General features: G+C 47.8%; 1 protein-coding gene, 3 long non-coding RNA genes and 1 pseudogene across 31 annotated transcripts in view; 3 read left to right on the top strand and 2 right to left on the bottom strand.

Moving 5' to 3' along the window:
* The window catches only part of LOC147998448 (uncharacterized), an 83,426-nt gene that overhangs the window by 12,430 nt on the left and 48,829 nt on the right, over positions 1-22,167 (top strand). For 6 of the 28 annotated variants that reach the window (XR_015645357.1, XR_015645376.1, XR_015645365.1 and 3 more), the window contains exons 1-3: positions 9,632-9,686; positions 10,086-10,304; positions 20,812-20,851. The exons of 1 other annotated variant lie outside the window; for it this stretch is intronic. This is a non-coding gene — a long non-coding RNA (uncharacterized LOC147998448). Of the gene's footprint in view, positions 1-9,631; positions 9,693-10,085; positions 10,305-11,517; positions 11,646-18,911; positions 19,034-20,811; positions 20,852-21,037; positions 22,131-22,167 lie in introns of those variants that run through there. 21 more of the 28 variants (XR_015645373.1, XR_015645352.1, XR_015645355.1 and 18 more) reach the window with 10 other exon arrangements.
* RT1-T24-3 (RT1 class I, locus T24, gene 3) overlaps positions 1-22,167 on the bottom strand; it is a 39,369-nt gene that overhangs the window by 7,868 nt on the left and 9,334 nt on the right.
* On the top strand, positions 12,542-14,967 carry LOC147998451 (uncharacterized). Its single transcript, XR_015645382.1, has 2 exons — positions 12,542-12,727; positions 13,571-14,967. It is a non-coding gene; the product is annotated as an uncharacterized LOC147998451 (long non-coding RNA).
* LOC147998450 (uncharacterized) lies at positions 18,689-20,924 on the bottom strand. Its single transcript, XR_015645379.1, has 2 exons — positions 20,837-20,924; positions 18,689-20,650 (listed from the first exon to the last, which is right to left on the bottom strand). It is a non-coding gene; the product is annotated as an uncharacterized LOC147998450 (long non-coding RNA).
* On the top strand, positions 20,825-21,158 carry 2310ex4-5 (class I gene fragment 2310; annotated as a pseudogene).

Below are 22,167 nucleotides of genomic sequence, written 5' to 3'. Positions count from 1 at the left end.
ATATTCTCTTAGAAATTATAAAATATTTTAAGTGTGTGTGTGTGTCTTAGTTAGGGTTTCCATTTTTGTGAAGAGACACCATGACCAAGATAAGTGTTATAAAGGGCAGCATTTAACTGGGCTGGCTCACAGGTTCCTAGGTTCAGTCCATTATCTTCAAGGCAGGAAGCATGGCAGCATGCAGGCAGGTGTGGCGCTGGAGATAGAGATGAGAGTTCTACATCTTGTTCTGAAGGGAACCCTAGGACTTTCTTCCAGGCAGCCAGGGGAAGGGTCTCAAAGCCCACGCCCACAGTGACACACTTCCTCCAGTAAGGCTACACTTACTCTCACGAGGCCACACCCCCTAAGAGAGTTGCCTTGAGTTGTGGGCCAGCCTGGGCCACATAGTGAATTCCAGAGCAAGGGAGGGTAAAGATAAGACCTTGTCTCATGAAAAGGGCTGTGGAATTGGAGAGATGGTGCAGCAGTTGGGGGCCATGTGCTGCTCTTACACAGGACTGGAGTTTGGTTCCCAGGCATTCATAACTACCTGTAACTCCTTTGCTAATGTACCCACCCGAACTCCTCAGTCCCTTCCAGGCCCAGATACCTTCATAGGCACTTGTGCAAACACATGCTTAAAATAAAGAAAGAAGGGTTCCAGTGAGCTTCTTCCTGTCCAGAACATGTGCGGGGCAGGGCTAAGGGGATGGGGCTCTGTCCCCTGATCACCTCTCTCACACCTTGGCCCCTGCACAGTGATCTGGGATCCTGCCTCAGGTCAAGAATCCCAGACCCTTTGCTACCCTGAAGCTGGAGGACAAGTCTGCCTCTCCGGCCTGGGAAGGAAAAAAGAAGAGCAAGAAGCAATTGACCCATTGCTGAAGTACAAACTGAAACGGACAGACGTAATGAACAGGCAGTGAGGACATTCCGAAAGTGGAACAAAAGGTAACAAACTCCACCAACCATGTGCTTCAGAAGAGGTCAGAATTGATCGCCAGGATCCGAAATTTTGGGGTAACAACCTTCAAAGTCCACTGGAATCAGATGACTCCATGGTTAAACTTTTGGCATGCAGGCATGAGACCTGGTGCTGGGGTTCTTTTTCCCACCCTTCTCCATCCCTCTTCTTTGTGCTCCCGTCCACCCCACAAGCACTAGAGAAGAGAGGAGAGGAAAGAGATCCCTTAATAAAGTCGGGTCAGAAAGGGGCAACAGCATCATTGGACTACTTCCTGCTGACTGGGGGCATTCAGCTCCATGGGGTGAGTTTGATCTTTGCAGTCAGAATATCTAATTTTTTTCTTCATGTTTCTTCTTGTGAACAAGACCAGCAGCATTCAACAGCCCAGCCTGCCCCTCTGAAAAGTCCCCAGGATTCCAAGCATGGCACAGTTGCAGAAACTGTCTGCCGTTGGCAAAGTCATGGCCCTGCTAAGGCAGGAGGCAAATCATGGTCAGCAGCCTCGAAGCAGCACCATGGCCCCACAGCTGGGATTAAAAACAAAACCATATTCTTATAGTTCAGTGTTTTTAAGGAAACCAAGTTTTCAAAATCCATACTCCATGAGCTCGTCAGCCTGCGTGTAACTCTAAACTCCAGGGTGGAGCTTGGACTCCCCAGAGCAAGCTGGCCAGCCATATCGGTGGGCTGTGGGTTTGACTGAAGCCCTTGTCTTGAATAGCCAGCCATTGTTGTTCTTCTTGTGACTTGGGTTGGGTTTTGGTCTCTTACCCTGCTGCAGAGAGACAGCCATTGGTTAGGGTTTAATTTTTTTGTTACGATTTATTGCTGTTGTGTTGGTCATGGGGTTATGTTGCATATGTGGTGTAGCGTGTACAGAGAGGTCAGAGGACCCTTCTACCTTTAGAACATGGTGGAGTTCCAGGTCTTCAAAGAAGAATCTGGAGAGGCCTCTTGGCTGTGGGCCCTACCCGCCTTCCTTGGCAGCGAGGAGACAGGTAGGGGCTGTCCCAGCGTCTGTCCTATCCCACCAGTCTGTCCAGTGCCGGGCAGTCATTTTTGCAGCCTTCATCTCGGCAGGAGGAGGTGGACTCAGGTCACTAACTTCAGAGCACACACTTTACCCACAGAGCAAGCTCCCAGTTATGTGGGAAACACCAGTTCAGGCCATTACGTCCCTAGACCCACATGCTCTGAGGATCTCAACTTCTCAGTTCTGCAACATGAAATTTTGCTGTTGGGTACGGCTGGGTCTAACTGGTATTCCAAAAGAGTATTGAAGCATGTGAACAGGAGCTAAGGGGTTGGCGACCATATTAAATAAACCCTTTAAACCTGTGATTGGTGGCGTTTCCCAGTCCTTTAAAGGGGCTGAGGATGGGGGTGTGGGTGAGGGAGAGATGTCTAAGACTTGTACAGCGGGGGCCCTGAGATGGTTCTATGGGGAAGAACTCTCACCACCAAGCCTGATGACCTCAAGTCACATTGATTCCCAGGCCCACGTGGAAGGAGAGAACCAGTTCCCTAAAACTGTCCTGTGATCTCTGTACACATTTATGTCATGGATGCACCTACACAGACCTACACACAAAACAAATGCTTCAAAAGCAAAAAACAAAACAAAACCAAAAAAAAAAAAAACCAATGCTGCTCCCCTCCCCCCACCACTGAATAAACCTTGAGCCGGCAAAATGACTGAATGGGAGAAGGGAATTACCACCAAGGCTATCAGTCTGATTGGATATGGGCAGTTTTCCGGTCGGCCTGTGGGGAAAAAGAAACCTAAGGCCAGGAACTGGAAAGTGAAAGTGGAGGAGGCTGTGGGCGGGGCTTGTTCCCCAGCCAGCGCTCTTACATAACAGTGCCCAGCCTCAAGACCTCTTTACTGGCCCTGAGCATGTGCATTCTGAAAGACTGAAGCTGTGGATGACACTGGCTGCAAGGTCCCAGAGGCAGTAATTAGGGTAACCCGCTCTCTTGAACCTTTGCCTAAAACTCTAGTGAGCGTGGGAGGCACAACCCAGCACCTGCTGGATAAAGGGTTACTTTGACTCATTCCTTTTTCTCTTGTGCAGTCTGTCCTCAGCCCTCCCAGGCTACTGAGCGCCTAAACCCATGCTCTCTCCCTGTCCCCTCGTTCTTTGCCATGCGTGTGGCAAAGATTAATTCTCCTGATGTTGATTTTGGAACAGGGACAGGACAGACAAAACTTCCACACAAGGCTGCTGGGGAGAGGAGAGCAGGAGGAGGAAGTCAGGATGCTCATTGAGTAACAAAGGAATCCTTGTTTCTTTTACCCAGGACCCACCTTGCACTGCAACTTTCCAGCCAGGTTTCTACAGAAATCCCCACTGCCCCTTGTTTGCCATTTGTCCGCTGCTTAGCATTGACTACCTGGAACTGCCAGGCTCCCCAAACCTTTATATATAATCATTTCCCAAGTGACTTCCCAAAGCCAAGGCTGCCTCTGGCCATAAGAGGTCAGTGTGAGGGGCTGGAGCAGTGACTCAGTGGTTAAGAGCACTGGCTGCTTTTCCAGGGGATCCGGGTTCAAATCCCAGTACCTGTATGGAGATGGAGGCCCACAACCACCTCTAACTCCAGCTCCAGGGGTGATAACGACCTCTTCTGGTCTCTGAGGGCACCAGGCATGTAAGGGATGCACAGACATGCATGTAAACAAAGCATGCATTTAATACATTTAAAGAAGGTTTTAAGAGATGGGTGTGATAGAACACCTGACCATCACCATCATGGGACAGGAGCTGCCCTGGTGACTGATCCGAGACCCCAGCTTGTGGCCATCAATGACATAGACTACATATAAAATTGAGGGGGCCGTTGGCATTTTTCTGTTGGAAACAAGGTAGCTAACTTTATAGATAGCTGCCCTCCTAGAGTCATTAGCCGCCACCTCCTCCCTGCTCGCTGCCATTGGCTGATACTAAGGTCGTTAGTGCATCTTAAAGGAAACCTAAACCAGGGCAGGGGCAGTTGGGAGGCACGACCACCCGAGGTTATACCCAGTGATCCATACACTGCCTTGAGTTGGACCCATTACTCATGGGTGAGCCTTTCCGTCATTTTCTGAGGGGTTGGTACTGTCCAAACTCATTAGAATGTGGTCTGCTGTGTGAGATGAGAATGCCCTGCCAGAGTTTAGTCTCTGTTTGTTTTATAAAGTGTCCAGACAGAGAGCAGCCTGAGGGAGGATGGGAGGGAGGACTTTATTCAGTTTATAATTCCAGGTTACAGTTATCAGGAAGCCAAGGAAGCAGGGATTTAGAACAGCCAGCCATGCCACAGTTAGAAACACAGCCAGCCATGCCACTGTAAGATAGATCCATAGCCAGCCATGCCATTACTGATGGTTGTGAGCCACCATGTGCTTTCCTGGGACTTGAACTCAGGACCTCTGGAAAAGCATTCAGTGCTCTTATCTGTTTAGTCAACTCTTCAGGTCTAGAATTGTTTTTTTTTTTTTTGAAACAAAGTTTCTCTGTGTAGCCTTGGCCATCTTGGAACTTGCCTTATAGCCCAGACTGGCCTTGAACTCAGAAATCCACCTGCCTCTGCCTCCTGAGTGTTGGGATTAAAGGCTTGTGTCACCACCACCCATGAAACAGCAAACACTCTCAACCACTGAGGTATCTCTCCAGTCACCATCCACCCCAATCCTTTTAATGACCTTGTGTGAAATCTAAAGACACTGGATGTCTGGAGATAAACAGACAGCAGAGTTGACCATGGTGTGCCCTATTCATGCCATCTGTCTGGACAGTTAAAAAATATTTTTTAGATTTATTTATCATATATAGCTGTGTTCAGACACATCAGAAGAGGGCATCAGATCTCATTACATATGGTTGTGAGCCACCATGTGGTTGCTGGGATTTGAACCAGGACCTCTGTAAGAGAAGTCAGTGCTCTTAACACTGAGCCATCTCTCCAGCATTTGTTTTGTTTTAAAACAATGACCATAAGAGGAATGGTGGGCTTCTAGCTTGTTCTGCCTACAGTAACAAAGGCACATCACACCCCCAGCTCACAAACCTGTGTGCAATGTCATTACCACCATACAATGGTGCTGTGTTACACTGTTGGAAACCGCATTTCCACTCAGTGCAGATAAAAGCAATAGGAAACACCCAGCCCAGAGTCAGATTATTTTCTGTTGTGAAGTCGGGTGTCCAGGGAGGCAAGAAGGCCTGGGATTGCCAGTTCTTCACATTGTCCTCAGGGGAAGCAGCTCCCTCAGATGTTTAGTCAGAACTTGTCGCTCAGCCCCACGAGGCAACTGTCTGAAGCAGTAGAACAAGAGTGCTGAAGTCATTGTAAAAACCAGCCAGCCCTGGCATATCAAGTCGTAGTTATTTTATAAATTATGTTTATATGTATGTTTGTGTGTGGGTCTATGAGTGCAGTGCCCGAGGAGGACCAAACAGCATCTGATTTCCTGGATCTGGAGTTGCAGGTGCCTGTGAGCTGCCCCCTGAGTGCTGGGAACCGACCTCAGGGTCTTTGCATGATCTAGGCTATGCTCTCTTTAAGAGCTGAGCCACCTCTCCAGTCTGTTCAGTAAACAAACGGTAGGTATTAGATGGTCAATTATATGCTAAACCCACCATGGAATGTCTCTGTCTTGCTATGCTAAATCCACCTGGTCATCAGAAAGACGAATATGGTTTGCAATTATGTGTGGATATCAGCCATTAAATAAGTGTTTACCAAGCTACAGTCTTCAGGCCCAGAGAGGTTAGGTGTAGAGGAAGGGACACAGGGATTTTCCTGAGAGGAAAAGTAGGATAGATTTTATGGCTGGACTGATGCCGGGGGTTGGGGTTGCACATGAGCAGGATAATCAGGTGTGGGGAGAAGAGAGAAGAGGTTGAGGGACAGAATGTGGGGAGAGACAGCTAGAATTGAGGGGCATACGTGGGGCAGAAGGGAAGTCAAATGTAGTGGAAACTTCTTATAATATGAAGTGTATAAATAGTGAGGGAGACACTGCCCTAACTGGCCATTTCTTGCCACCAAATGAAACTTCCAGTACCAGAAGTGGGCTAAATCCAATTGAGTTATTGACCAGAAGGGTCCCAAGGAAATCCTCAAGCAATCCAGGCTGTTACCTCTCACAAGCTGACAGCAAAAGCCTTGCCACCCATGACCTCTCCATGTCACTGTTAAACTGGGTCCTTGATGGGAGAGTTGGGTATGAGGAAGGCAGCATTTGACACAGGCCTCAGTGTCCCAAACTGAATTGCTTGCAGGACCCGTGCAAAGCTGATCCAAGAAGGGACAAATGAACCACATGTGGCTCTGGTTACACTGCAGAATGCGCTAGTGGGCATGAGCCAAGATGCAGATGGCAGGCACTGGAGACCTGGCTGGTTTGGATCTCCATGGTAACCAATTACACAGGCTCTAAGTGCTTACTGAAACAGGTGCCTTGGGGAACACTCAGGACCCAGTTAGGGGAACCAGGGAACACATGGCTGGATCCTTGCAAAGCAGCAGTGCCAGGTGAGAAGACTAAAACCGTTAATGGTAGCAAGTTTATGAAGGGTCTTAAGATTAAGTGGCAACTCTTACAAATGGTGGAACACGTAAAGTGGAAGTGATTCCCTGGGACTGTGTACATCAGAGCCTCAGGATCCGATTCTAGGGTGGGGGAAGTTAGGAGCAATTTTATATTCTATAAAGGTTCAGTTATTCTCCATATTGAAGAATCTGCGAGTATATGGTTGGAATAGGGTAGCAGAAAAATACTGCTAATCGTTTGTTCGGTCTGCATTAAGCACCCCAGGCCTGAGATTCCTGCTTGACACCACAGACTGATTAGGAGCAGCAGTGGGGCGGGACTAAGCTCTGGAATGCCTTTTGTTCCCGCCTCACTCACCTGATTGGTGGAGATGAACCAGGAGGCAGCTTTTAGGGAGTGCAGGGATTGTTGCACTCTCCAGTGTGCTCCCCGAGAACTAGACTCTGCAGAAACCAGGAAATGGAAAGAGAATTCACAGAAAGTGGTTGAGGCCCAGAGATCACCCTCCAGCCTTAAAGGACTTCCTAGGACAGGATGAATCTGATTTGTTAGCTTGTGTAGCTAATTGTGGCTGTGAAAGCCTTTTCAGCCCGGAGCAGACTGCCCCCTGGTGGCCAGGCTGAGAAACTGTTGTCCGCCTGGCTCTGGATGAGTTCTCTGTTCAAAGTTCATGCTTGTGTCCTGAACTGTTATTCTTGTATCTTAAAAGAAACACTATTTCTTCCTATCAGTCAAAAAAAAATCAATCAACCAAGCTATCTACCTACCAACCACTCAATCATTCTGTTAGTCTGTCTGTCTGTCTGTCTGTCTGTCTAGCCTGGAATTCACACAGTTCCTGTATCTGTCTCTCGAATGCTGGGAGTAGAGGTGTGTCCCCCCAATATCCATCAAGAAACATTAATTTTACAGACATAACGCATTTTGAGTTGTAGACGGACCTGGTACTAGGGTGAATGACCCCATTTTCTTGTAACAAATGTCATTGCCTAATGCCTACCACAAGCAGTCTAAGTCAGATGCTGACACTGCAGCTGGTCCACCAGAGTCTGAAGTTTCCAGTTGTCAGCTCTTAGGTGGGTTGTGGGTTCTCAGGTGGACCCCACAGTGTACTCTTAGGACCAGTATGGAGTCAACCTTCTGCAGAAGATGCTGCAACGTCTTCTCAGAGCCAGCCATCCCGATGGCTTTGTGGAAACTTCTTTCCTGGCCTTTTGTCAGTATGTCGAAGTAGGATTGAGTCGTGCTGCCTGTTGCTTGGCCTTGGTTTTACCAGTGCTTTGTGGGTGAAGGAGCCATGGAGGTGTGTTACCAAGGAAGCTTTTTACAGGAATTCTTAAATTCAGTGAACATTTATCAAATCTGTCTGGGACTGTGCTAAATACAAAGCCCATTGTATTGTACATGAGCCAGGACTGGTCATTACCCACAGCTCACGGAGCAGAGCACAGGCTGTGGGATTAAGATGGGCATGTGAAGGTTCTCCAAAGCCTGGGGACCTGTGGCACAGAATGCTGGAACTTACTGGTACTGAAATGTAACTATGACAAAAGCCTGTGGGAAAAGGTAATGAAGTGTGTGGAGTTCAGGCTTTTATTACAACAAACAGCATTGCCTATCAGAGCACTGCAGCTCTATACCTAGGGCCAGGGAGCTGGAAGGGATAGCTAGAGCAGACCGGTTCATGAACCCATCTGCCCTATGTTGGGAATGGAGTTCAAACCATTTAGGGTCCGGTCCGCAAGTTAGCAGGTGGCTGGGGCCATCTTCAGGAGTTCTCAGTATAGAGGAGAAATGAGAGCCCCAGGCTGAATTCCCAGTGAAGAAAGAGAGGGAGCTGCAGCCTTGTACAGTAGGGCAGCAGCGTGGACTGCAGGGCTGGGTTCCTCTGTAGAGGCATCTCCTAAAGGTCCTGGGTCAGTAGCATGAGGAGAATTTTCAGACACCTTACTTCCTGTCTGGGAATAGGAGTAAACCAATTAGATAAAACCAGGAATGTGAAGGGGAGGGAGGAGAGAAAGCCCAGAGGAAGACCATGGATGTTGAAGGTGTTTGGGTTGGGGGGCAGAGTCAGGGTGACATTGACCATTGTGGTGCAGTGGACCCATTGAAGAGGTGAGTTCAAAGGCCCTATATAGAGGAAAACTAGAGTATAATATAGTGGACGGAGGTGCAGGCATTGGAATAAGGATGTAATTGTCAAGAAATTGGCCATGGGATGGAGAGAAAACTCAGCAATTTAGGAGCACTTGCTTCTCCCTTTCAGAGTTCAGAGCAGCCACGTCCAGCAGCTCACAATAACCTGTAACTGGTGATGGCGTTCAGATAGTTGTGCGACTACAGCTCAGCTATGTGCTGAAGTATTTCTGCATCAGTAGGTAGTAATGAGTAACTGCAACAGCAGGAAAAACATCTCTCAACCATATTCCCCACCCCTAGAGCTCAAGATCCCCAACAGCCTAGGGTAAAGAAAGGGTCGTCTGGCCGCACCTGCGACTCCGCACTGCCACCTGCTGGTGCAGCTGCGTCTTGGCGGCGCAGGGGAAATCCTGAGGTTGTGTTTGTCTGGAGTTGGGCTGTGGAGCACGCCTTTAACCCGTTTTTCAGGTGAAACAAGAGGATTGCTGTGAAGTGGTAGGCTATCCTGGGCTAAATAGCACGACCTTACCTCATAAAACAAAAATTACCTTCGAGCTATTGCGTCGCTGCCGTTTTTAAACCGTTTTGCTTCGTTCTTCTCGTAGCAGATATCAATGACTTCTAATTAAACGTTAAAGCTGAACGAAGTTTGGAAAAATTTTTTCTTTTCTTTTTTTTCGGGGGGTTTTTAATCTCCTGAGACAGGAATTCTCCGTTTAGACCTGACTATCTTGGAAGTCATTCCGTATACCAGGTTGGCCTCGAACTCAAGACACCAACTTTCCACTGCCTTAGGAGTGTTGGGACTAAAGACGTGTGCGACTATGGCTAGCTGGCATTAATTTCTAATACCATCTGACAGTCCATCCTTTGAGTGAAATGGTGCCCCCCAAGTAGGTTCAAGTATTTGAAAGGTTGGTGTGGGTCTGGTAGTGGTTTTCTGGTACCTTTAAGAAGGTGGAGCCTTGCTAGCGGAAGTCCCACCCAGTGGGCGGGGCTCCAGAGTGTTCAGCTGTTCCGGCGTAGCGGAGCTTGTGCGCCATGACACCTCAAATGGTAAGTGTAAGAAAGTCTTTCAAAATCGCTTTTAGTCAGGAATTTCGGTTATCAAGTCAAGAAAAGATGACAGTCGTCAAGCCCACCCAAGTTGAAGCGTCTTGTATAATATTTTGGATTCTTTTAGTTTCTCGGCTCAGCTAAGCTTACTTAGAAGATTTAATCATTCATTTCAGGACAGGGTTTCTCTGGCTGTCCTGGATGTGGATCTGTTGACCAGCTGGCCCGGACCTCAGATCGGTCTGCCTAAGCCTCTGGAGTGGTGGGATTAAAGGCGTGCACTACCATGCCCCGCCCTTATTAGATTTTAGATTTACCAGCTTTACGCAGGTAGTATAGGTGATAAAACTGCATACGTTTGAAGTATATAACGTGATGTTTTAAAAACACTTTGTTTAGGGTGGCGGAGTTTGATCCATCGGTAAAGTGATTGCGGTGTAGCAGGGGCCTCTGAGGTTGAACCGTGGAAATCAAGTGAAAAAAATCCAGTGTGTTCGCTTGTTATGAAAACCCAGCTGGGAGGAAGAGACAGGCCCCTCACCCAGACTACTCAGTGAGCCGGAGTAGCCTAAGTAGTGAGTTCCAGGACAATGAGAAACCTTGTCTCAGAGAAAAAAGGTGAGTTAGGAAAGATACAGTTGTCTTCTCCTCTCCACTCTTTACACCCTGTAAAAGGAATGGCAGTAGGCACGGATTCCTACTCCTTTGATCCCAGCATTCATGAGCTGGATCTCTGTGAATCCTGAGCCTGAATGAGACCTTGAAGAGTTTAAGCCAGTTACTTAGAGAACTCACTACTGTTTGTTCTTTAGAAAGGGCCTTGCTATGTGGTAAGGCCTGGCCTGGACTCTGTCTGCCTTTGCCCCTGGAATGCTAGGATTAAAGGCATGGGCCACTATGTCCGGTTGTAACAAAGTTCTTGATGAGTTAGAAGTCTAATAAAGAGGAGCTGGAGAGAGGGCTCAGCAGGTAAGTGCTCCAGCTGCTCCTCCAGAGTACACCGGTTCAGTCGGTATCCAGCCCCGGTGATTGTGTGCAGGCAAAGGTAGTCATGCATATAAAATAAAAACAGTCGCAGCATTTTGATTCTGGGTGGTCTCAGGAAAGTGTTTAATCAAAGTCTAGGTTTGGGTTGCTAGCAGGTGTCTGAAACCTGCCCAGATCAGATTCTTGCTGAGTTGAAATTCGGTGCTGGTAATCCATCACATGCCGGTATACAGCAGGAGAAATACCCAGATTGTGCATTATCTGTCTAACATGGATTTAAGCCAATAAGAGATCTTTATGAGCTGGTTGGTGATGACACTGAGTGATCAGGCTCCCGGTGTAGCTCGAGCCTTTCTCAGGGTGAGGTGTTAAACCCCAAAAACCATGTTCTGGGTTGACATACTTCAGCTAAGAAGAACAGTTATCCTGGGCTGGAAAGATGGCTCAGTGGTTAAGAGCACTGAATGCTCTTCCAGAGGTTCTGAGTTCAAATCCCAGCAACCACATGGTGGCTCACAACCATCTGTAATGAGATCTGATGCCCTTTTCTGGTGTGTCCGAAGACAGCTACAGTTTACTTAATAAATAAATAAATAAATCTTAAAAAAAATAAGAACAGTTATCCTATAGAAGCCAGAAAGCAATATTAGTACATTTAGAAATTCTTCCAGAACTATAGACTTTGATGGACAAGGCCTTTGTTTTCATTTTTGCTTGGGAGGGGTGGAGGGTTCGTTGGCCTTGTGCTGAGTTTTACATCCTGAACGGCACTTACATCGTGGGGTCAGTTATGCTAAGGTCTCAGAGGCCACTGAGTGATTGTTAACCATCTTGTCAATAACAGGGCTATTGTCAGAGGTGGCTAAGAATAGAATATAACGACAAGGCCTCCGCAGACACATCACCTTCTGTGGCCCCTGGTTAGTGTTATTACAGTGAGTCTGGCATGCTGTAACTAACTGCTTCTGACAGGTAGGTACCCAATGAAAAGGACAGACAGAAAGGCTCTTACACCTTTTATGGCTACTGGGCTGCTATTATGGCTACTCCTGTTCTCGGTGTATAGGTCAGCAATGGACGTAGGTAGATTCAAGGATTTTTTGAGAAGAGCTGGGTGTTTTGGAAGGAGACTGCTACACTAAAGAGTAGCACGGTTTTGCTCACTATCCCCTCCTCCACACCACCTGCTCTCTTTCCCTATGTGTTCTTTGGCTGGAGAGGGACCGATCCCCTTCTCACCAAGTCTGTCTCCTTTAGGCCATGCCATCCACCTTTAAGATCAAGCTTCTTATGCTTTTGTCCGCTTTTCACGTGATGGTGATGGAACCCAGGCCCTGGCAGGCACAGGACAATAGTTAGAGCAGCCTAGAGTGTTTTCATATTGGATGGCCTGACAGTGGGAGCCCTGCTTGGAACATCTTTGGGGCAGTGACCATGTGGGAAAGCTTTCGTAGAGCTTTTCCTCTGGTCCTTTCTTTCCTGTCAGGGGGATAGAGTGGGATTCATGCAGCCCTGTGATTTTTTACTTTATGGTGTTGGCTTTGCAGCTGAAGCTGCTGGATCAAGTGATGGGACCCCTGATACGTATTGTACCATTTTGCACCACTAGGGGATGCTAGCAGCCCTTGTCTGTGGTTCAGGTTGCCAATTCTAGGAGGCTAGCAGCTTTGACTTCCAGATCCCGGAAGGTTGAGTCCCAGTGAGTCTGGGGCTCAGGCAAAGCCCTCAGGGTGATGCTAGGGTATGTTGGAGTCATCTGTACTTTGAATGACTAGAATCTGGAAGCATGGGTAGGAACCACTGACCAAGGGTATTGAGGACAAAGTAGACCTGGCCAAGTTGATTTTGTCAAGTGTATCCTGTTTTAGATGTGGGCTGTGTGGTGTTAACCCTTGCTGGGGATCTGAGGCACCAAATTATCTCGTATTTGGCTCTGATAACGTAGACTGTGATAACAGTCAGGTTAAAATATTTGCCACAACTCTCAGAATGGAGCAGGAAATCTCCGGACTAGGACAGATCTTCAACCTCATGTCTCGCTGTCTCCTTCAAATGTAAGAAGAGATGGATGAATTCACCAATGCTTATTTTGTCAGGGTGGTCAAGGCACTTTGGGAAAGATTTTAAGATCTGTGACGCTTGAAGAGTGAGCTTTAAGATTTCCCCACATGGTCACTAGAGGGCAGCGTCTGACAGGAGGTTGAGTATCTGCTGGAGGCCAGGTGACACCTGCTCAGGCCCAGTCTGCCTAGAGTGAAGGGTGAATCCAGAGAGATGGCTCAGGATGCTTTCTGTACAAGCAGGAGGCTGTGGTTTCAAATCCCCTGCACCCGTGTGAAAAACAGCATGGTGGCAACTCGTGATCCCCACCGTAGGGAGTCACTGGGGTGATGATGGTTGTTGGGGGTGGCTTCCAGGCCTGCCAGGCTTGCTGGGTTAGCCAGCTCCTGTGGGCTTGGGGTGCAGGCTGAATAAAAGTGGAAAGGCTTCGAGGAGCACTCCCCCACTCTCTGCTTCCTGCATGAGGGTGCACTGTGACCAGCCACATGCCTTCCCGGCCATGGTGGACTGTATCTTTTAAAGGGGGAGCCAAACGAAATACGTCCTTCAGTGTTTTTTTATTTCTTGAGATATTTTGTCTCAGTACTGAGAAAAATGACTACATTTAATACTTTGGGACATGTTAATTTATTCCTTCAGTGAGGTGGCTTGAATAGGAATGGCCCCATCGGCCCATACATTTGGATGCTTTGTTCACAGATGGTGGACTGTTGGGAAGGGTTAGGGGTGTGGCCTTGTTGGAGGAGGTGTGTCCCTAGGGGTGGCTTTTAAGGTTTGAAAGTCCTTGCCAGGGCCAGTCATCCCTCCATCTCTGTTTCCTTTTTCTCTCTCTGCAGCGTGCGGATCACAATTTAAAGCTCTCAGCTACCCTTCTAGCACCATGCCTGTCTGCCTGCATGCTTCCCCTCAGGATGCTAATGGACTAACCCTCTGAAACTAAAAGCAAGCACCCAGTTGTAGCAGTAAATAATTAAAATGGATGCAGGGGTGGGTGTGGCACCAGGCACCAAGCCACACTGCCTCCTGCTCGTCTCTGTCCCCAGCAATCTCTCCACCTCCATGGCTAGCCCCATGTTGGCACTGGCTCCTCTCTGGGCCCAGCAGCAGCTGCCATCCTGGGACTGTGCTGTGAACCCTGCTCACAATCCCAGCATCTGCCCCTGTGGCTACAGTCACAACTCCCAGTAGCCAGTTAAAATCAAAACCCAAAGCTTGTAATTTAGCAGTCAGATTCATATCAGCAAATTCTCAGTCCACAAAACGTCCCCACAATAAACTCACAAGCAATTGATATTGATGTAAACTGCCCACCTAGATAAGACAAATTGTCCTATATAAATCTGTCCCTTATGAAATATTCATAGCTACCTTTGCCCGGTTAAAGCCACGCAGATCTGGGTCGTCCTTCTCTGCCTTTTTCTTGGTTCTTCTACCTCCTCATCTCTCCTGCCTTACAAAACCTCTGCCCCCGCCTTTCTTTTTTCACTGCCCAATCACAGGCCTTGCCTTATCTTGTACCTGCCCTCACCTGCATATAGACATCAATTATACCCAGTGAGTGCTTTCTTTCCTTTATAAGAGAGAGGGAGAGCGAGGGAGGGAGGGAGGAAGAGACTGGAGAGACTGACTTAGATTGCACAGGAATGGAAGTCTGTTCAGTTGGAGGCTGGCAGGTTGCAGAGACAGAGGCAGGGTGAGGGGACACCAGGACACTGATTGGCAATGAGTGGGAGGGAAAGCTCTCAACCCTGTGTGAGAGAGACAGCTGTTTCCTGTTGGTTTTTTTTTTTTTCTTTTGGTACTAATTAGATTCCCCAAAGATGGTTACATTATTAAATTACATCATGCAAATCATAACCTGTCTCCTGCTGTACACTTGACTGCCATGTTTGCTTAAGGGGAATTAGGGAAACAGATTACTTAATTCCTGGGAAACTTGGGTTGATGAGAAGGCTCAGTGGGTAAAGGCAAGTGTCACCAAACTTGATCGTGAGTTCAAGCTCTTGGACCCACCACATTCTGGGTAATAACGCACCCTACAATTGGTTATCTGGCCTTACAAGTGAAACTGTGTGTCAAATTCCTAAGAGATGTAACACAGTTTTAAATACTGATAAAGACATCTTTAGAGATGTCATCTATATGAATATGTCAGTTGTACAAAATAAAACAGTTATTGAAGTTAGCTTGACAATTTAGTCCTTTAAATAATAAACATAACTTCTCAGATTAACCACCTTAGTGTTGCTTCAGTGGCAGTAAATACATTCATATCTTTGTGTGACCATCCCTACCATCTGTCTGCCCAACTTCTTCACCTTGTAAAACTGAAACTCTGTACCCAGTTAACAGAAACTTCTCATTTCAACCTTGGCAACCAGCACCTGGCAGCATCTGGTGATCCTTTTGTGTGAGCGTGTGAGCCTCCCAACTGGCTGGTGTGCGCCACAGTGCTACAGTGGCCCGCCATTCCCCTTTGTTAAGACTGAGTAATCACAACCTCGGCCACCCACGCGCTTCTTTTTTAAATGACTAACTTTAGCCTTTGCCTTCTTGTCTCTGTGTGTACCATGTGTGTGCAGTGCCTGTGGAAAAAACAGCTAGAAATCCTCTAAGAGCAATATACACCTTTTGTTCCCCTTAAGTATTTAAGCAAACCTTTGTTAAACATTTACTTCTCTTTTTGAGTTTGTATGTTTGTCCGTGAACCATGTGTGTGTCCGGTCCTGGAGTTACAGAGGCTTGTAAACTGCCATGCAGGCACTAAGAACCCACCCAGGTCCTCTAAGCATAATCAGCGCTCTTACCTGCTGAGCCATCTCTCCAGCCCCTTACTTGGTTTTTTGAAACAGGGTCCCTCTCAGATCAGCTCTGATTAGACTAGAACTTGCCTTGTAAACCAGGCCAGCTGTGAACTCACTGAGATCTGCCTGCTTCTGTCTCCTGAGTGCTGGGATTAAAGTCGCGTGTCACCATGCCTGGCTTAATGCAGGTTTTCTATTTTAAGTCTCACCAAAACTTGTTGCCATCAACCTTGTGAACATGAGTTGGACCCCGTAGCACACTATCAAAGATAGGAGAGATGGCTCAGTGGTGAGCGCCGGCTGCTCCTCCAGAGGATCTGGGTGCAATCCTAGCACTCACATGGTGGCTCACAGCTGTCTGTAACATCTCCTGGGCATCTGATGCCCCCTTCCGTATTTTCGAGGCATCACATGGTACACAGACATTCATGCAGGCAAAACACCCATACACATGAAGTAACAAAATAATAAAAATGAAAAAAAAATATAAGAATTCAAAGATGTTCACTGAGGCTGCAGAGAAGGCTCAGCTGGTAAAGGCGTGTTGCCAAACTAGAGGAGTTAAGTTTGATCCCCAGACCACATGGGAGAACTGACTCCTACAAGCTGTCCTGTGACCCCAACATGCGCGTGCACATGCATACACACACACAGACAATATAAGCACATATAGTAAGTAAAGATTTTTATTAGTTTCTCCTTTATCTTTGGCCTGTGTGCATACCATATGCCACCCCTGCATACATACCATATATGTAAGTGCTTGAGGGCGTGGTCAGAGCAGTTTGATATCCTGCCTTTTTTTTTTTTTTTGTTCTTTTTCTTGGTTCTTTTTTTTCGGAGCTGGGGACCGAACCCAGGGTCTTGCGCTTCCTAGGCAAGCGCTCTACCGCTGAGCTAAATCCCCAACCCCTGATATCCCGCCATTTTAAAGGTCTTGGCATAGTTTCTTTCTTTGTTTTGTTTTATTTGTTTGTTTCTTTCTTAAACATTTTTACTGATTCTCTGGGAATTTCACATCATATACCCCTATCAGACTCACTTCCCAGTCCTTCCTCGCCCCTCACCCTTGTGACCCCCTCCAAAGAAAAGTAAAAATAAAAATAAGAAAAAATAAAAACTAAAAAAATGACAAGGTCTCTATGCTCCATGGAGCGTGGTCAGACTCTCCGTAGTCTGCACCTTAGGCCTGAGTCCTTCCTCTCCCACAGCCCGCCAGGAGCCACCAACTGTGGAGAGCCATATTTCAGCACCCCCATACACTTTTTAAGAGCTCTCTTTGGTGGCTTCCTGTTTTGGCTGTTAGTGAGTAAAGGTCTTGGAATGGGCATATGGGTTTTCACAGAAGCCTTTTAAGTCCCCTGTTTCCTGTGCTCTGCACAGTTTCCTGATGTGTCAGTTTCTGACAAGCTGGCTGTGTGGGCCACTGTGATAAGCCTTATCCTCACCACAAATTCCAGTTAAGTCATCCCCCACCCACCCGCCCGTGACTAAGAGATGCAAAGGGAGCGGCAAAGTCCCCTGATGCTGTTCATTGGGTGTTCAGCCCTTGCAGTGGGTTCTCCCTTGTATCTCCCTTTCCACTCCAATGAGCCCGTCCCTTGTGTCCCGTGGTGGTTTGAACAAGAATGGCCTCTCTAAGCTCCTGTATTTGAAAACTTGGTCTGAAGTCAGTGGAACTGTTTGAGAAGGATTAGGGGATGTGGCCTTGGAGGAGGTATATCACTGGGGACAGGCTTGGCCGTTTCAAGAGCCCACCCACTCCATTCCCCACTTGGCTCTGTCTGCCTTCTGCTTGTGGATCAGGTAAAAATTCTCAGCTACTGCTCAGGCATGAAGCCTGCCTACCTGCCTGCCTTCCTGCCTGATGGCCATGGACTCCCAACCCTCTGGAACCAAGGGCCCCAAATTAAAAGCTTCCTTTGAGAAGCTACCTTGGTCATGGTGCTTACCACAGTAACAGACTGGTAACTAAGCAGATACCTGAGTGGTGCCTGCCAACATAATTAAACTAACTGCGTATGGCTCTCTTAGGGAAATTTATGTACTGCGCTGGAGAGATCCTTAAAGGATCCCTCATGGGGCTGGTCATTGCGGTGGGGGCCTGTAACCCCAGCACTTGAGAGGCTGAGGCAGGAGGATCAAGAGCTGAAGGCTAGTCTGAGCTACACAATGAGTTTGACGGTAGCCCAGGCTGTATGAGACAGTATTTCAGAAAACCCTAGAAGCAAACAAGAAAATAAAACAGTTCTCCCTTCCCCAAAAGCTAGAAGGGAAGTCCCCTTGTACAGTCCAGTCATTATGTAAATGAAGCCACAGGTTACTATATTAACACAGCCTGCTTTCCCTTCTCTGTAACACACCAGACCTCCTCACTGCGTGCTTCCTACAGTCCAGTCATTTTGTAAATGAAGCCACAGGTTACTCTGTTAACACAGCCTGCTTCTTCTCTGTAACCTCCTCATTGTGTGCTTCCTCTATGTACCCCTCCTCGCAGCACTAACACTGAAAGAGAACATTCATCTTGGGGCTGGAGCGCTGGCTGCTCTTCCAGAGGACCTGGGTTAGACCCATAGCACCCACGGGGCACCTCACTGTGCCTCTGGTCCCAGTATCCTGTGTTGGCTGCCAGGAGCATTGTAGGCATATGGTATATACACATGGACACAGGCAAAGCATCAAAACACACAAAAACAATAGAATTACTGAAGGAAAGCTGCCTTCAAGAAAAAGTTTCAGAGAAGGAAAGCTGCCTTCAAGAAAAAGTTTCAGGGTTGGGGATTTAGCTCAGTGGTAGAGCGCTTGCCTAGGAAGCGCAAGGCCCTGGGTTCAGTCCCCAGCTCCGAAAAAAAAGAACCAAAAAAAAAAAAAAAAAAAAAGAAAAGAAAAAGAAAAAGTTTCAGAGGCAGAGAAATGGTCCAACACTAGGAAGTCTGGGATGGGTGGGTCATCAGGATCCCAGTGTGGGGATAGGGGTGTGGGGTGGTGGTGGGGTGGGGCTCTTTTAGGAAACAGCCCTGTTAGAAGACAGTTAGAAGAAGAAAGCTCTTATGCTCACCCCTTTGTTTGCAGTGGGCTTGTGCACACACACTTTGTTCAGGGTGTACCATGGCTATGCATATGAACCCAGAAAGAGGCAGAGGCTTCTTCTTAGGGTGAAGTTTTATTGATTGAGGCTTAAAGTTCTGGGGATACCTCATTTACAGAGAGAGGCATTCCAGGAGAGTGGAACCTGTAATTTCCTCAGGGATTATGTGCCATCCCTCAGGTAGAGTGTGGGTTGGGCTCCCCAGATCATGCTGAGAAGAGGAAACCCCACTAAGAAAAGGGCGTCCTCCATTTTGGGGCGTCCTCCATTTTCCACCATCCTCAGGAAAGCTGTCCGGGCGAGCCAGGAGGAGCAAGCCAGTAAGCAGCACCCATCCATGGCCTGTGCATCAGCTCCTGCCTTCAGGTTCCTGCCCTGTTTGAGTCCTGTCCTGACTTCCTTTGGAGGTGAACAGCAGTGTAGAAGTATAAGCCGAATAAACCCTTTCCTCCCCAACTTGCTTTTTGGTTATAGTGTTTTGTTGCAGCAAGAGAAACTCTAACAAAGACAAGTTAGAGCCAGAGGTGGGGCATTTCTGTGACGGACCTGACCATGTTTAGGGGAAGACTGTAGGAGGACTTTGGAACTTTGAGCTAGAAAAGCCTGAGTGCTGTGACCTCAGGGGAATGTGCTGTGGGAGCTTGGAGGACAAGAACGTTGAGAGCAGTGCAGGTGACAGAGGCCTGGCTTGTGAAACTTTGGAGGGAAATTAAGGACTCTCAGGAGCATTTGCTTATTAGAATTAAGATCCTGTGATTCTGGTCAGCCGGGGCTGAAGAGTTAGCCACAATTAACAAGAGACCAGCACCATTAAAGTGAAACCTTTGTGTTACTGGGGCAATTGATGCTGTTAGCTGGAGCTAAGAAATTATCGGAGATTAAGGAGAGACCAGCATCACAGAGGTGAAATCTTCAGGGAAGTGTTTCCTAATAGCACAGAGAAGCTGTGTTCCAGAGGCAGCCATGTTGTACCTCATGCTGCAGCTGGACTTGGTAATGTGTAAAAAACCAGGAGGCACTGGTTTTGAAAGCATGAAGGCGTCACGGAGAGCAGCTGAGGCTTGGCACAGTGAGAGGCCAGGAGAGGCTACTGGCAAAAGTGCAGCCCACTTGCAGCAAAGGACCCTAGCAGTTTTGGAGACACCAGTACCATGGGATGACCAAGAACAGCAGCCGTGGTGGAGTGGAGCGGGGTGGAGCCTAGGAAGAAAGCTGGGTGTGCTACAAAGGGCGAAGAAGCTGGAGAGGTGATCCAAGCCCTTTGGAGGAGCCCAGGAGATCGTGAGTGGGTCTCAGGCATGGTGTTGCTCACACGGTTGGGAGTTTGGTTTTGCTTTGTTCAGATTGTGACTGTGGCCCGGTTCTCCTCTCTTGGAGTAAGAAAGTGTTTTACAGGAGCCCACGATTGAGAGACTTGACATTTTAAGAGAGATTGGCTATTTTAAAGGGACTTGAAAATGTTATGTGTTTTAATTTGTAAGAACTGTGGGACTTTTAAAGTTCTTTATGTGAGATTTTTGGGGATGAACAAGAAAGGCAGAGTTGTGGTTTAATGATGTGTCATGTTGGCAAGGGATCAGATGTAAGGAAGGTTTTGCGTCAAACAGGTTAGTTATCAGAGAGAGAGGATCCTCAGTTGAGGAAATGCCTCCATGAGATCCAGCTGTAAGGCATTTTCTCAGATTAGTGGGGGAGGGCCCAGCCCATGGTGGGTGGTGCCTTCTCTGGGCAGGTGGTCCCTGACTCTATAAGAAAGCAGGCTGATCAGGTGATAGGAAGGAAGCAGCAGAGCCTAGGTGACTTGGGGTCACAGCTCTTTTCTTCTAATGTGGGGGGCTTTGGGTTTTGCCAATACATAACTGATGGCCACAAAACTATGGGGGCTACGGCTAGTGACAGGCCTAGTGACCAGGCACAGGCATAGCTCCTACCGTCCCTCAGAGTCTCTGGGGCTTCTTGCCTTAGCTCAGCCAGGGACCAGGCTACCTTTCCTGGGACAGATGGAGCCAGTCCTTTCTTCTGGCCTGTAGGGAGGGAACAGCCTGTATGAAGTTAACTGTGAGGATTCATGGTTCACTCGGGAGCCTCGCTAATTTCTACTTAATCTCTTATAAGAATTTCAGAAAGTCACCCCGGCCCAATTGCAAGAGTTTACAACTTGAATTTAACCCTCCTTTCAACACAGGGCACCCAGACGTCCTCTTTCCTACCTGGATTCTTAGCAGGTAAGTCCAAGAAACACTAGCACCAGGCCCAGAAAACCATGAGGACACACAGGGTATTTGCTTGAAGTCCCCATCTGCCCCTAGCACATACTTCTGCTGAAGAGGCTCTGGAAAGGGAAAAGAAAGATGGAGGACCCTGGCTTTGCTCAGGGTCTCTAAAAGGGCTTCTGCTTCCCTTGGCAATAGGCTCTGTGCCCCTATTCTCTCCATACCCCATGTCAGGCTGACGGGCTCAGGCAGCCCCTCATGCTCCACAGGGCATGAGTATCTCTGTTCCTCCCCAGAAGGCACCACCACAGCTGCCCGTGCCCGGCAGGGTTCACTGCAGAACTGCAGGGTAGGCAGCCTGACCTTGCAGTCAAACGTGAAGGCAAAGTTGGGGTTCAGTTTCTTCTTCCTTGAGACCTTAGTCTGGTTCAGTCCAGAGGAGAAACTCATGCAGTCACCTCCAGCTTCTGCAGAGGCTCCGATTATTAATACAACCTCCAGCCAAAGGCTGTGAATGCAGCTCCCTGTCCCCTCACACTGAGGTCAGCATCACCTGAGCTTTCCCCTCAGCAGAGCCCTCCCTTCCTCCCCACCTGCCTTTCTGTCTTTGACTCATGACCTATTTGTTTTTTATCCATTAATACAACATTTATTGTGCATGAGTGTTGGTCTGCTGGGTGTGGGGAAGTCGTCATCCTTCACAAGATGAAGATGGCTGCATCATGACAGAGATTATCACCAAGTTGGTATTCACACATCTCAGTTAAGGCTCCTGGAACTCTTGACTGGAAATCACAAAGTTAGAAGAGAATCCTTCAAGGGTCAGAACCCAGAACAAAGCAATTTCCATCTCACAAATTCCCATAATGTAGTTTTGAAAAGATTTATTAATTTTGTCTATGAACTTTGTTTTTCTGTATTTATTTGTACCATGCGTGAGCCTGATCTCCACAGGGCACTGGATGCCCTTGCGCAGGAGTTATGGATGGCTGTGATCAACCATCTGCCTGCTGGGATCGAGACATCATCTGCATTAGCACCAAGTGCTCTCAACCCCTGGGCTATCTCCAGTCCCTGGACCAGCTTCTAAAATAAGCATAAATCTAAAGTAGACTCATCCCATCAACCCTGAATCTTCTCTGGAGGCCACACTGGGATCCCCAGAGCCAGGGAAGGACAGGGGCATGGGCACAGCACAGATCCAACAGGGCCAGATCTGAGATGAGAGCCTGTGGATCCCTCCTCTGTGTGGATCCTGCAATCCGGGGTTAGCCGGGAAAAGATGGGAAAGGTGGGAATGTTGTTGTAATAATATAAAAATAAAATAG

This window comes from Rattus norvegicus, chromosome 20 (assembly GCF_021556685.1).
Source record: "Rattus norvegicus strain SHRSP/BbbUtx chromosome 20, alternate assembly SHRSP_T2T, whole genome shotgun sequence".
In the NCBI taxonomy this organism is placed as follows: Eukaryota; Metazoa; Chordata; class Mammalia; order Rodentia; family Muridae; genus Rattus; species Rattus norvegicus.
This window is presented reverse-complemented; position numbering and strand designations above follow the sequence as displayed.